This window comes from Sinocyclocheilus grahami, unplaced genomic scaffold, assembly GCF_001515645.1.
Source record: "Sinocyclocheilus grahami isolate Dianchi unplaced genomic scaffold, SAMN03320097.WGS_v1.1 scaffold477.1, whole genome shotgun sequence".
NCBI lineage: Eukaryota > Metazoa > Chordata > Actinopteri > Cypriniformes > Cyprinidae > Sinocyclocheilus > Sinocyclocheilus grahami.
The window spans coordinates 796,823-809,804 of record NW_015505656.1 but is presented as its reverse complement, the minus strand read 5'-3'; the positions used below and the strand labels follow the sequence as shown (position 1 = coordinate 809,804).

Below are 12,982 nucleotides of genomic sequence, written 5' to 3'. Positions count from 1 at the left end.
GTTCCTGCCATACTGATGTTACTATTAAAATGATAATTTAAGGTGACAGGTTTAAGCAATAATCAAATCTGCACTCAGAAATATAAAATGAAAGCTGTCAGTTAGGAAAAAGAATACAGCATGCATAAACCTGGAAAAAATATCCTTATTAACCTGAAACACTTGCAGGGGTCAAAAACACTAATTTTTTCCTATATTTGACTTTTCAATTAATATTACAGATGTTCCATAATTGGTGTGTCTTTGATCACGTGAAATAGTATTTACAACATTTATTTTACTATTTTTTATATTCAATAAAAATACAAACGTTTATAAAATCTATCTATCTATCTATCTATCTATCTATCTATCTATCCATCCATCCATCCATCCATCCATCCATCCATCCATCCATCCATCCATCCATCCATCCATCCATCCATCCATCCATCCATCCATCCATCCATCCATCCATCCATCCATCCATCCATCCATCCATCCATCCATCCATCCATCCATCCATCCATCCATCCATCCATCCATCCATCCATCCATCCATCCATCCATCCATCCATCCATCCATCCATCCATCCATCCATCCAGTGATTACATACATAAAGTATATATATATATATATATATATATATTCTATAAACATATTCTAATGATATAAATGCTATCTATATCTATCTATAAATGCTGTAAATATTCTATCTATCAATATTTAGCATAAAATAAAAAATAAATGTTGCAAAGATATGAATGCAATTCCATCCATGTATTCTGTTTGGCAAGAAATCAAATTAATATAACTAAGAAAGAACATATTTGAATATAAAAAAAATAAATTAATAAATAAACACACAAACAGAAAGGTAGAAAACTTGTTTGTCAAAAACAGCGGGCAAAGCAAAACTCCTCACATGCAAGAGTAACAGCTCCCAATGGCAGAAGAAACAGAGAAACGGAACATCTCTCTCCTCCTTTGATTCGTCCCTTGCCGTTTTTCCGGATCGGTTTGCCCGCGCCGCTCGCATCTGGGCCGCATTCCACCCACCCTGCGGGAGCTCGCACTGTCCGTCTGAAATTCTGCCGGAATAAAAATGTCATTGGCATTCTCCTTCATACTCCAATAAAAGAGGATACATTGACTTATCGGAGGTGGGGAGATTCCATCCAGCACAAAGCCTCGTCTGCTAGAATCATTCTTAGGGGCCGTAAAAAGTGTGCATGTCAAACGAGCCCCAGGGACGGCCCCTCAGCTGAGGTGATCTGCAGGTTTAGCAAAGCGAATTGACTGGACACCATCAGTTAATTAGGCATTTCAATACACCATTTCTCAGACAAGCTTTTCTAGGCGAGCGTGGGTAACTGAATATATTTCTTCTCTTTCAAGCTTTACGGCCGAGCTCTATATCAAAAGCTTTGCGCAGCTGAAAGATGGGGATGCTGTCTTTAACTGGGATTGACAGAGGCTCGCTCCTGAAACGCATCACCAGAATTGGAGAATAGGTAAATTTGTCAGGAGACAAAGGCCTGCCAGAGTTTGAGGCAATACGTGCTGTATATTTTTCAGATAATAAGGCATTAAATAGATCTGAACAGCTCAAAGAGGGATCTGGGCGGTTATTGCAGCTTGCAGGGGTCAAAAACACTAATTTTTTCCTATATTTGACTTTTCAATTAATATTACAGATGTTCCATAATTGGTGTGTCTTTGATCACGTGAAATAGTATTTACAACATTTATTTTACTATTTTTTATATTCAATAAAAATACAAACGTTTATAAAATCTATCTATCTATCTATCTATCTATCTATCTATCTATCTATCTATCTATCTATCTATCTATCTATCTATTCCATCCATCCATCCATCCATCCATCCATCCATCCATCCATCCATCCATCCAATGATTACATACATAAAGTATATATATATATATATATATTCTATAAACATATTCTAATGATATAAATGCTATCTATATCTATCTATAAATGCTGTAAATATTCTATCTATCAATATTTAGCATAAAATAAAAAATAAATGTTGCAAAGATATGAATGCAATTCCATCCATGTATTCTGTTTGGCAAGAAATCAAATTAATATAACTAAGAAAGAACATATTTGAATATAAAAAAAATAAATTAATAAATAAACACACAAACAGAAAGGTAGAAAACTTGTTTGTCAAAAACAGCGGGCAAAGCAAAACTCCTCACATGCAAGAGTAACAGCTCCCAATGGCAGAAGAAACAGAGAAACGGAACATCTCTCTCCTCCTTTGATTCGTCCCTTGCCGTTTTTCCGGATCGGTTTGCCCGCGCCGCTCGCATCTGGGCCGCATTCCACCCACCCTGCGGGAGCTCGCACTGTCCGTCTGAAATTCTGCCGGAATAAAAATGTCATTGGCATTCTCCTTCATACTCCAATAAAAGAGGATACATTGACTTATCGGAGGTGGGGAGATTCCATCCAGCACAAAGCCTCGTCTGCTAGAATCATTCTTAGGGGCCGTAAAAAGTGTGCATGTCAAACGAGCCCCAGGGACGGCCCCTCAGCTGAGGTGATCTGCAGGTTTAGCAAAGCGAATTGACTGGACACCATCAGTTAATTAGGCATTTCAATACACCATTTCTCAGACAAGCTTTTCTAGGCGAGCGTGGGTAACTGAATATATTTCTTCTCTTTCAAGCTTTACGGCCGAGCTCTATATCAAAAGCTTTGCGCAGCTGAAAGATGGGGATGCTGTCTTTAACTGGGATTGACAGAGGCTCGCTCCTGAAACGCATCACCAGAATTGGAGAATAGGTAAATTTGTCAGGAGACAAAGGCCTGCCAGAGTTTGAGGCAATACGTGCTGTATATTTTTCAGATAATAAGGCATTAAATAGATCTGAACAGCTCAAAGAGGGATCTGGGCGGTTATTGCAGAAGCGCAGCAGGCAGAAATCCCTGACAATACCCTGTTCAGACAGTTTTACATTGTTTCAACACACATTTATCATCTTTCTACGTCCAAATGTGATCACTCAGTGCACTCTACAGAACATCATATATTACATTATTCCAGGAGGGCAAAGATTCCCGCGCCTGCTGAGAAATAGACCCCGGCACGCGCTCTCTCTCCTCCTCTCTGTAAATGACGGCGCTGTCTTACTGCTTTCTGCCAATTTAAACTAACAGTCTATAAATCTCAGAAGCTATGCTACACATGCTGCTTTATGAAAGCTTTAACTCAAATAATACTTGTTACAACTAGATTTTGACATTTTCTGAGGGCTGCTTGGACATGTTTCGGGTGGTTGTCAAGGTGTTGCTATGTGGTTGCAAAGATGTTCTGAGGGGTTTTAGTGCATTGCTTCGGGGTTGCTTACTAGCTTAAGTCAAAAGAGCCCACCCCCAGGATAATCTACGGTCCCTTGCAAGTGCATGGGATTTGTCCATTTGTGAGGAAAAAGTAGAGTGTTGCTAAGATGTTCTGCGGGTTTTAATGCATTGTATTGTGGTTGTTAAAAAAGACTCTACAAATAGGATGCATGGAAAATGCATGGAATTTTTCCAAATGCTGGGAAAAAATGAAAGTCTGATTGTTTCTCTTCAACATGCACAAATGTTGTGGGATGAGTTCCTAGCCAAAAAGTTTGATGAGCAATAATAATAATGATCCTTTGCCTTTGCAAATTCTACTAACTTGTTCAAACTATTGTATGCCATAGGATTCATTAAAATGTACTGGAAAACATGTACTGAATAAGATGTTCTGCGGGTTTTTAATGCATTGTTTTGTGGTTGTTAAAAAAGACTCTACAAATAGGATGCATGGAAAATGCATGGAATTTTTCCAAATGCTGGGAAAAAATTAAAGTCTGATTGTTTCTCTTCAACATGCACAAATGTTGTGGGATGAGTTCCTAGCCAAAAAGTTTGATGAGCAATAATAATAATGATCCTTTGCCTTTGCAAATTCTACTAACTTGTTCAAACTATTGTATGCCATAGGATTCATTAAAATGTACTGGAAAACATGTACTGAAATTATGTTTCCACAAAAACAGGAAAAAGTCATCCAGATAGTTGATGAACAAATCAATGTAGAATTGGTCAAAAGTATGATTCGCCACAACAGATTTGAATTCTTTCTATTAAGTCAATTTTGTCAGTTAAGGCATAGCAAAGTTAGCCTTAAAGCTTGCATTCAGATCGGACTCCATCCAAACAACAACCTAAAGATAGAAGCAGCACCAATGTATGTCACAATACGGAAGAAAAGATCTGACACTACTTTCATTACTTTGCAACTTCACTATGGAATGCCATTTCATGTTGACCTTGAGGCCCAAAAACCCATTTTACATACACAATCAGACATTTCCAAGTAAAACTGGGTGATAAGAAAAAGTAGGGCACTTGACTTTATCAAATGGTAACTAATTGGATCCTAAAAGTGGACGTTACATAGCTGAATGGAGGCGTGTAGCTGAAGTGGAGTGGTTGGAAAGTGTAAGGATTTGTAACAATTGCAAATCTCTTTATGCACCTCCGTTTTTTTAAGTGAACACTGCCAAACTTATCCACAAATAATATTTTTTCACTCAAAACCTGACGTGTATCAGCTCAGATCAATGAGGCCTTCGATCAATCAGTTCCAAAAACAAATACAAAACCTGTGCTAATTAACAAAAACAAGTTGACAAAAAGACTGAATCCGAGATTTGGTGATAATATCATAATGAGAGACTTGCAAGCAATTTTTCAAAGGCCAGCCATTTTTGACTGGGGACACTCAGGGCCGTCCTTAGGGGAGTGCAACTGGTGCGATCGCACCGGGCCCCGCAGCTCGGAACTGCTTGGTCCGTTTGCGACCGTGTTCCGGGTGGTGGTGGGGTGGGGGCTCCCTACCTCGCACCGGGCCCCGCGTAAGCTAAGGACGGCCCTGGGAACACGACACATGTAACAAGGTGGGGGAAAAAAAGGTACAAAAGCTGTCACTGGGGCGGTACCTTTTCAAAAGGGACACTTTTGTACTAATATGTACACTTTAGGTACTTATATGTATCTTTAAGGTACCAATATGGACTCTTTAATACAAAGGTGTGCCTTTTGAAAAGGTACCGCCCCAGTGACAGCTTTTGTACCTTTTTTTTCTGAGAGTGCGGCATCACCATGATTTTCCTTGGCATATTTTAGTAGTAACACCATATTTTGTGTAATAAGAAATGCACAATAAAAATAAGCATGGTGAGTTGAAAAAAAAAAATAATAATAAAATCTGAAGCACAAAAATCATAATTACTGCTGTCTCACCAATTCACCTGTGAGACAACCGCTTTCGTTTTCTGTCTCTCTGTGGATTTGGTCAGACAGTATCATGCCCCCATAATGAGCAGACGTCTGGTGTCTATCAAAGCCGCTGATAATAACTAATGCATAGAATTGATTTGAAAGTTCACTACGGATCCACAGATTCCCCTGTGCTGATACTCAGCTCACATGCTTTCACACTGACGCTGCTGAGACCTTCTCTTTCTCTCAGAGTTTCACCTCCTTCTGAGACATTTGGAAGGAACGTATTGTCCCTTCAGGATTCATATAAAATATTCTATATTTTCACTCCAGGAAAGAAGCATAGAAAGGTATATTTGTAGTATTAACGGACTAAATCAATAAAATGCTATATTTGGACTTTATATTTAATCATTGATGCATGATTGAAACCTGTCAAGAACATGTTCAGGTCATATTTCATCCCAAAATAAAATAAATAATTTGGAAATAAAGTATTTATACATAATGGTAGTATTACAGAACTGTATTTTGTTTACTGTACTACACAGTAAGAAAAAATAACATTATTATTATTGATTTTTTTTTTCATTGTCACTTTTTCGTTTGAGGATGAAAGAATTTTTCACTCAAAAATTGACAATACAATGTACAAAATAAGTAATACAATGAATTAAACATCACATTTTGAAGTAGTATTGAAATAGTATTTTGTGTATGTACTAGAATAATCTTTGTTTTATTTATTTGTGTAAATGATAATTGGAAGCTAAAATCATGGTTCATTTAACTATAAAATTACAAAAGGCTCATATGACTGTGACAAATATTGATATTCATTTTAAATAGTCTTGGTAACAATTGATGCACAATCGACTTTCCCTTCGGACTCCCCCCCAGAACTGCATGAAAAAAAAAGTCAAAACTGTGAGATAGAAATTAAGAATTATAAGAAAATATAAGAAAACAAACAAAAAAAAAAGGAATTGTGAGATACAATGTCACAATTACCTTTTTATTAATTAATTCACATTTTTTTTACACAGAATGAAAGCTATTTCATGCTTTAAAGTGCCTCTAAATCTGGGAAAACATCAACTATAATGAAATAAAATATTTGCTAATTAAATGTTATTTGCAAATATATGAAAGTATATGACAGACAGACAGACAGACAGACAGACAGACAGATAGACAGATAGATAGATAGATAGATAGATAGACATGCATACTCATGACTACTCTTCTCTGCAGATAAATAGTATTAATTCTGACAGATGATGTCATTACTGTACTTACAGGGACCAAAGATAGCACGTCAAAGAGACATTCAGTCTACAGTAGATCTAAATTCTTTGTAAAATCTATGCCTGCCTTTCACTGCCTTTTTTTTACAACTAGCTGCATGCAACACAGCAAACGTCAGAGATATGAACATGATTTCATAAGGACTTCACCAAAGGACTGATGTGAATTTCTTATCCCAGCTGCAGGGGAAATGACATCAGCACATGGAGTGCCTGGGGAAACAGGAGCGGTAGAGCTCAACATGAGCATGTCTGAGTGAGAGTCACTCATCTACAACACTACAGCACTGCTGCTCTGAACACACTTAGACTGCTGGAGAAAACACCGATGGAGATGTCCTGTCTCTAGTGAAATATACTGTACAGCTTATTCCTTCCAGGATATACTTACACCATTTTCTTGACATGTTTGATTTTTACAGATAAAGAATAGTCTAGCTGTCATTCATGTCTATGGAAGCCATAAGAAAATTTATAAGACGAGGGCTATTTCCAGAATAACATACTAACATATGTGACCCTGGAGCACAAAACCAGTCTTAAGTTGCTGGGGTATATTTGTAGCAATAGCCAAAATTATGGGTCAAAATTATTATTTTATGTCAAAAATTATTAGGATATTAAGTAAAGATCATGTTCCATGAAGATATTTTGTAAATTTACTACTGTAAATGTATCAAAACTTAATTTTTGATTAGTAATATGCATTGCTAAGAACTTCATTTGGACAACTTTAAAGGCGACTTTCTCAATATTTTGATTTTTTTGCACCCTAAGATTCCAGATATTCAAATAGTTGTACCTCGGCCAAATATTGTCATATCCTAACAATCCATACATCAAAGGAAAACTTATTTATTCAGCTTTCAGGTGATGTATACATCTCAATTTCGAAAAATTGACCCTTATGACTGGTTTTGTGGTCCAGGGACACATATTTACTCATACTGTTTTTGTACTATATACTCTTTGCATCATGTGAATTTTTAGTACTGAAATTAAATGGCATGAAATAACTGACCTAGCCTAGCTAAAATGCATTGAGTTAAAGCTGAAATTAAATAAAAAATACTAGATGAAACACTTAAAACCTACACAAAAAAAATAAAAAAAATTATAAAATATATATATAAAATGAAAATTTGTAATGCATTGTCAACTAACTGAAATAAAATACTAAAAATACAAAACCTAAAAATGAAATAAATAATTATAATATATATTTAGAATTACATATATAAAAATGACAAAATGGTTATTATAGTTAACTAAAACTGAAACTAACTTGAAATAAAATAAAAATGACTTGAAATAAAATATATATTAACTGAAATAAGATAAAATATAAAGAAAACAACTTTTATTTCAGCTAGTTGCCAAGACAACATTTCTTATTTTAATTACTATTAATAGGCATATATAAAATACAAAAACTACTAAAAATGACAAAAACAAATTTACTAAAAAACTTTAATTAAAATTAAAAATTAAAAACAGATTCATAACATCAATAAAAACAACATACAAATAAATAATAAATAACAATAAGAATAATAATTACTAAAACTTGATTATTATTCAAATGAAAACTGAAAATATAAAAGTACAAGCAAATTCAAAATATTAATAATAAATAGTAAATAAATAATACTAAAATTAAAACAAAAATTACAAATTGACTGTTCATATCTTCATTGTGCTTAGCAACATGCTAACTAAATACTTTATTAAAAACAATTGTGAGTTTATATACATGTCTACACAGAGAGTTCCAAGTATGCACTGCATTCTCAATGTTTCCACAAGAGGCACTATAATGTATATCCTGTCTTCTTCTATGACCAGTTTTCCCTTTCAGATCAACAGCTGTCTTGAAGGAGCAACAGTTTGAATCTTGCATAGCAAGTTAAAATCGACAGAATTTATAGTTTGCTACCTGAATAAAAACACATCCGACTAAATGCACACGCTTGCAATGCAAAGCATTTGCATTTGTGTTTACATACAAGCTTGATGGCCTTAGAAATCAGTTGCCTACGTGAAACGCCAGCTCACAGCTATTATCTTTTTTACAGCGTTTTTACGGTTGAACATACCACTAGTTCTCTCGATCCTGAAACCTCCTCACTGAGCAAATATCCCACAAGCATGTTAAACTGCCTTGTATAATTCAGCGAATTCAAATTCTGATCACTCTCGCCGTCTCTCCTATACAGCTACTTTTACAGAGCTTCATTAATCTTTGTTGAAAACAATGACATACATCTTTAATGTGCTTGCTGTCAAGTCGCATTTCAGTTAGAGTGCAGCAAAGTGAATGACAGCAAGCAATATTAATAAATTTAACATGGACTGTATACATTTTTAACAGAACAAGAATGGGAGGCCGGGCTCATCTACCCCTCCCTCCCTCCCTCTGTGTTTTCAAACTGACGGATTTTACGGCAAACGGGACGGGCGCGTTTTCTCAAAGTTGAGGCCCTCAGTATAAATAGATTTACATGTCATTAATAAGTAAATTAGGAAAACGCCTTTCAAGTGAAGACAAGTACATAAGCATAATCTCCATATTAAAGGAGTATCCTTTGAAAAGCCACAGAGGAATTTGAGGAGTCAGGCGATATGTCATGCCGCTCTCGTCTGCTTTCTCTACACCTTTAATTACGGAGGAGTTTGATTATGGATCCAGCGTCTCACCAGGAAACGAGCTGCATGCAGAGCCACCTATGATCATTTCCTACACACCGAGGCCTGGTTTTCCAAGTTGAATTAGTGACAGCTCTCCTCATACTCGTTTCTTACTGCTATAATAATATTAAAATATTAAGATTAATTCCATCAAAGCTCACTCGAAGAAGAAGAAAAAAAAAGAACGAATCCAAAAATGACGATTAAGGATGCTATTTCAAATTAAAAAAATTACTGCTGTGATTTTTGGCTTTCCCTCCAGGTCCCAGCAGAGATAATTTGCTGTACGTTTAAACCCGATGAGAACCCAGTCTGTCTGTGTTAAATAAGAAAGTTACGCTTGATATGAGACATGTTTTCGCAGTAGCTTTAGCGATTATAGGAAATCATATGCAAAGCCGGAGTCCTGATCCGAAGTTAATTTATAATTGTGTAGAAGTTATTAATTAGCCAACGTGTTATTAGAAGAGCATGCACTACAAAGGATTTATATTACGCACAACAACGCGGGATGGAAGCACTTCCGTAGTCCCTTTTTTCTCTCTCCCTCTCTTTTCCCTTTCTCCCAGGATGTTTATTTATTTGGATAAAACCTTTCAAGAGGAACACAAGTTTGAACCCCTGCCAGGATAGGTGTTCGTTCAAAGCCACAGCGTGCTTCCAAGGTTACGACTGTTGTTTTTATAAAGGGACGTCTGTGTTTGTTAATTGCATGCTTGAAATCTATTTCACAATATGGATGCATGTAGAAAATGATTTGCAATGTGTTTAAAAATCCAAAAAATGCAGACATGTAATCCGTGTGACCCAAATATCTGAAGTCTGTCTCACCCTCCAGTGAATGCCACATTGAAACACCCTGGAAATACCATATTGGATCCAATTTTCCATCATAGGCTGGCTGCCAAACTAATTAATTTAGTGTGGAATGGGCAGTTAGCTCGCACTGTGCCGACAGCAGAACACATAAATAAAGATCATGACGATAGCACGTATCCCGATGAGCAGATTGGACACATATGCACACTTACTGTCAATCAAAGTTACATCCGTGATGGGCTGCCTGCCTCTCTGCAATATGGTGCAGTTAGCGGCGCATGCTGCGGAGGAAGAGCCAGATATTCAGCACGAGCGATACACGCATGATAGCATAACTAAAGAATATGGGGATGAATTAACGTCAGATGCTCAGTTGCTAAAAGAAGTAGTGTCGGGGAAGTGATTTTGAAAGGGGAGCTTTGCAAGCTTCAAGCTACTCATAAAATGAGTGGCACTTTTAAAAATGCAGACTGCTACGCAACATACAAAATAGCAAGCTACACCGATATCTTATTGTGTAACCATCATTTGAAGTATTTCACATTAATATTTATCTGGCACAAAAATCTCAAATTCAGTGACAGCAACGGATACATATTATACAAACAATGTTGAAAATAGTGAAACAGTGTTAATTTTGAAGGCACTTTTTGATTTAGTTTTAGTCATAGTCTTTTGACTAAAATGCCATTTAGTTTTAGCCATATTTTAGGCATCTGAATTGTTTTTAGTTTTAGTCTAGTTTTAGTCGACTAAATATCATACGATTTTAGTCGACTAAATCTACAGTAAATTTAGTCAGCTAAAATCTAATGGCTTTAGTTACAGTGCATTTATTAAGCATTTCTCTAAAATTTCCAAACTCATTATATAGTTTTGATATTAAGGTTTCATAATGATAGACACCGATTTAACTGCGGTGACACACAACATGCCTTCATGTTAAAATTAAATAAAACCACTTCTCATAAAGAAAAAGAACACAGTCTTCTTTTTAATGAAATACTAATGGTTATGTAGGCTAATTATGCATTCTTTATAGCAACTTGTTTACCATATTCTTCATTTTTTTCTATAAATAAATTTAGATTCATTTTTAGGGCTACTAAAGTTTTTCAGTCAAGAACAGTGTGTGATTTTCTGTCTTTCTGTTGTTGCTCGGACAATAGCAACTGAATTAGGCTGCTATCCCTTTAAAACACTTTCTGTGTGTGTATGCTTCAGTGTCTTTATTCGTTGACGAAAAAGTCAATAGATTTACGTCATAGTTTTTGTCATTCAAAAAGAGTTTTAGTTCGTTATCGTCAGTGAAAAAAAACGTCGTTGATGAAAATGTGACGAAAATTATTCGTCAACGAAATTAACACTGCAGTGAAAAACAGTAGCATTAACTCGCTAAAAAGAAATGGGATGACTGCTCAGTGACTCAAAAAATTCATCCAAATGAACAAATTCACTAAAATGAATCAGATTTTCCAATGTGACATAAGAGAGACTTTGTAGGAAAGCAAAAAGCACCAATGTTCCATTTGTTGTTACTTGAAAAGCTACACTGAAAAAAAAATTAAGTAGGATTTACTTAAAAAAAGAAAATTTTCAAAATGTAACATTGAATTCAATGTGATTCTTCTTTGTTTGTAGAAAGACTGCAATAGCATTTTCTTGTAAAACATATTCCAAGTCTTTTAATTTCATTTACAACTTCGGAAAAATAATTTTTACAGTGTACACTTTTCTGAAAACAGCTGAACTACAATACTAAACAATTTTATTAGTATAAATACTTTTAGTGATAAGAAATACAATTTTCTAAATAATATAGATATTGTTTCTTTTAAACAACATTGCATTGATCAAAATTGCAACGTTAGCCAAACAACAATCTTTACAGTTCAAATTTAGCCAGTTTACCATAGACTGATATCAAATCAATCTTTGTAAAAAGGTCTCGAGTTCACTTTCAAATGGCTGATTCTGGTCAGTACGCATATGTGTACTGTGGCTTAAATTATTGTGGAGTGGTCCGTGTACCAGACAAACACTTTGGATATGCTCAAAAGGAGCCCCATCTCAAAGGAAGTGCATCCTCAAAGAAATGGAGTATATCTGAAATTCTTTTTAATGTCTGGATAGGCAGCAGAGTGAAGCCGCGGCCTACTGGTGACTCTACCATTAACGAATGGCCTAGATTCATACGACCCCGTCTCTCTCTCCTTCTCTCTCTATCTCACGTTCACTGATGCAACACATCTGCTTATTAGAGGTGCAAAACTATAAAACTACATACAAGTACACATATGGGTCATTCCTGTTATGCAGACCCTTTAAAAAAAAGTAAGATAACTTAAAATGTGCACTTTATTTTAAAGGTAGCATGTAAAAAATCAAATGGTACACAGCTAATAAAAAGTTACAATTTTTATTTTTGTCACTTTGATATTCTTTAACCATTTTTTGATATCAAATTGATTTCTGAAATTTGATCAAACCATATAGTAGGGTGAAACAAACCTACTATTACCACAGCAAAACAAAACAAAACAAAAATCAATCCAATCCATTGCTAATGCTTACTGATGTTGGTGCTGTTGTTTTCCCTCCAAAGTGATGTCACTTCCTGGAATGTGATGTCATTAAGAAACTAGATACAGGAATATCAGTAAATTATTAGGATGAAAAGTGATATTGAGAATACAAGGACATCTTATAAATTGATTTAAAAAACACTAATAATGTGTAGAAACAATTTTCACTAATAAATTGGTAGTACATTTTACAAATATATATATATATATATATATATATTAGGGATGCACGATATATCGGTCACCATATCGGTATCGGCCGATAAATGCTCATTTTTTCTGTTATCGGTATCGGCCTGATAAGAAA

At 35.3% G+C, this 12,982-nt stretch overlaps 1 long non-coding RNA gene across 1 annotated transcript; it reads right to left on the bottom strand.

The window, feature by feature from the left end:
• Positions 1-2,267: 2,267 nt before the first annotated feature.
• On the bottom strand, positions 2,268-12,717 carry LOC107553686 (uncharacterized). Its single transcript, XR_001604982.1, has 3 exons — positions 12,665-12,717; positions 10,303-10,371; positions 2,268-2,378 (listed from the first exon to the last, which is right to left on the bottom strand). It is a non-coding gene; the product is annotated as an uncharacterized lncRNA (long non-coding RNA).
• Between the last annotated feature and the right edge of the window lie 265 nt (positions 12,718-12,982).